At 40.6% G+C, this 3,066-nt stretch overlaps 1 protein-coding gene across 1 annotated transcript in view; it reads right to left on the bottom strand.

Moving 5' to 3' along the window:
• RNF2 (ring finger protein 2) overlaps nt 1–1,759 on the bottom strand; it is a 15,164-nt gene extending 13,405 nt beyond the window's left edge. The window contains exon 1 of the mRNA XM_019501282.1: nt 867–1,759. The gene's annotated coding sequence lies outside the window, so the exon portion shown is untranslated. The remainder of the gene's footprint in view (nt 1–866) is intronic.
• Between the last annotated feature and the right edge of the window lie 1,307 nt (nt 1,760–3,066).

Raw genomic sequence — 3,066 nt, forward strand, 5'->3', positions numbered from 1 at the left:
ACTGCAATGACAGGGCAGAAGATCCTAGGAAAAGGACCATGTCCCTTGCTCAGAAGGCATATTCCTCCACAGTCTGTGCCAAAACTGGCATATAGAAAACATTCCTTCCTGATGCCAAATTTGGCTGAAGACCTGAAGAGCAAGACCCGCTAGCCAGGGACCTGGCAGAAGCATCGGTGCACCACAGCAATATAACCCTCCTAATCTTAGTTGTGACCCAGATCCCAAGGCCTCAGAAGGCAACCCCCCCTCCCCCAAAATAAACAAAAAACCTCCCCCACATCCCACATACGCACAAACCTATACCCACCCTCCCACAACTTACAAGAGTAAGACTTCATTTTAAGCTATTATGCAGTCATCTCTATATACACTACACAAAAGCATGTAAATCAGGACAAAAATCTTTTCTGAAATGAAATTAATGAATGTTGTAGTACATGCCCAGAAGAAAAGTTTCAACTCTTCCATTCCCAGGAGAGCTAGTCTGGTTTAGTGGCTACAACAGCACATGGGAGGAGGAAAAGGAGGCAGTGGCAAGTTCACAGCCCATGCGAAGCCACAGGCAGCAATGGCTTTTCCCAGCCCAGTGCAGCTGTCAGCACACAACTGCCCAAGACTGGCAGCAGTAGCACAGGAGGCAGAGCCACATGCTGCGACAGACAGGCAAGGCTTCTTTTCGACCACTCGTTCCATGTCTAATGGGTACTAGTCCCCCCACTGCCGCCATTTGCTTGCATGGGGAGAGGGAGGCAGAAGCAGTACCCGCCTGGCTGCTTTCCCAGGGCATTGCACCACTTCCCTTCCAGGCTGCACTGTGGTGCTAAACAATAACTGCAATGTATTACTGGTATAAATATACTTACTGTTTAAAAGTTTAACTTTTCACAACCCTAAGATGGAAGAAGTACAGCACACAGGTTAATATGCCTGTTCTGTTCCCAACCACACAGCAGGAATAAAACAGTCCGTGCCCACTGAATTCTTTGATAAGAAATAGTTCTTAGCAAGACAACTATTATAACTAAACAGTAGCTTGGGGCTGGAGAGACAGCAGAATTGGGAGATGATAGATTCAGGCTGTCTACTTCAATTTTCTGCAGCATAAATATTTATATTGTAAAAAGACATTTTACTTGGCATGAGAGATATATGTATGGGTAAGAGAAATGAGACATCCATTTTAGTACCCTAATAGACTTCTCAAATTGACAAACTGCCAATAGCTAATTCCAAATTGTCAGCTCTAAAGCAAACCCATTCCAAGACCCCAGGCAAGCACTGAACTGTAATGTCAAAATCCTGATGGTTTATTGAAATTGTTCTATAGAAATATGCATTTTATTATTTTACGTAACTACGGCTCTCAAAACAGAAGCAATCTTACCACCAGGACAGTTGTCATAGGTAGGAAATATAGCTGTTTGCATAATATTTCCCTCACTGCAAGCCCACAATTTATATTGATGCTAAAGAGAATTACAGATGCATAAAGGAAGATTAGTGCCTTTCCCTTCAAAGAGTTAAGTTGCATGCTGCTACCACTTATTGTGTCTAATAAGGACACAACCTTTATTACTACTCTCTGTCTGTTTTTAGATACCACTCTTAGGTGCTTTTAAAGCAAACTCATTCAAGTAACAACCATTTCAACAGCTGGGAGCAGGTGGGAACGAAGGTGCTAGTTCATATGTATTTTTAACACTTCTGTTGCGACATGCCATCAGGCTGCAGCTGATTGAGTTTTGAAAGGATATCAGGGCTTCTGAAAGCAAAATACAATCCAGGACACATGCAATCCAGTTCATTAATTGTCAGCAGTTATAATTCCCACCGTAGCCACTCAGAGAGGGGGAAAATGGTGTACATAAAAAGACAAAAACAGTATAATTTTTATGTACTTCTGGGCTGGGGGGAAGCCAGCACCTGGAAAGCACGTCGGGAGGTCCCTCCTGGCCCTACTCCTCTATGATTCTATGAACTGCATATTCCTTAATTCAGGTCAACAAGATAAACCAAGGAAGGGTCTCTTTTTAAAACTCAACAATCTGTTTTGACTTGCCAGGTTGAAGAGGTTTTCATTCAGCTTAACTCTTATTATAAAAGGGTTTATAGACAAGCCTACATTTCAGAAATTCTCAGTAGACTTCTTAGCCTTATAAAAAGCAGGGTTTTTGGCAAAAAATGAGCAAGAAAAAAAGAAAAGAAAGGATAACCTTGGGCACAACTTTTTCCCAAATTACAAAATCCCGAGGATGAATCTACTGAGAATTTATGAGAGTCTCCTGACCATTATAGTAGCAGTAAGGCTACTCATGCTACCTGATGTGTGGTGGGTATCTCTCCTGCCACACACACACACCCACCAATGACTTGTGTGGACAGATTCAATCATAATGGAACTGTACTGGTACAAGACTTGTCACAGAAATAATCAGGGTGAGTTTGACTTAAATAGATTTAAATCATTATTTAAAATCACAATTTAAAATGGCTGGTCAGGAAGCCTCAATTTAATCGCTGTTTTCTACAAAGCGCATTCGTGTTGTTTGATGTCCTTTATTCACTTAACTTCTTGAAACTTTGCACTTTTAGAGAGGTAAAGGCTCTACTCTGTGTGCATAAAGTTGCAGAGACAAGACAGCTGATGATAGGTAATCAGGTCTCTTATCCCTCATCTCCATATACTGCTGTTAACAAAGATGTTATCTTTGGAGACACAAATCCACAATTTGAGAACTGAAACTAAGCATCACAGAGATGCTTAATGGGATCTTCTAGACTGAGCACTGAGTCCCATTGCGTACGGTGTTTTCTTTAATCTTTACTAATCTATAGAGGAGCCTCTGGGAACCCCTTAAGATTGGGCCCCTAATATAGTCCATGGCCTGTTGTGACCTTTTTAGAAGAGTTTTCTTAAAAGGTCATGATTGTATTGTCTCAAATAGTATATAATTAGACATTATAATCCATATTCCATTATAATATCTTTGAGCTTCAACATATCTTAAATTAAAACCATCTTTATATATGTTCATTTTTTTAAAAAAGCATCTTAACAAAAAA

The sequence above is a fragment of the Gavialis gangeticus genome, unplaced genomic scaffold, assembly GCF_001723915.1.
Source record: "Gavialis gangeticus isolate Ggan-Ray unplaced genomic scaffold, GavGan_comp1, whole genome shotgun sequence".
NCBI lineage: Eukaryota > Metazoa > Chordata > Crocodylia > Gavialidae > Gavialis > Gavialis gangeticus.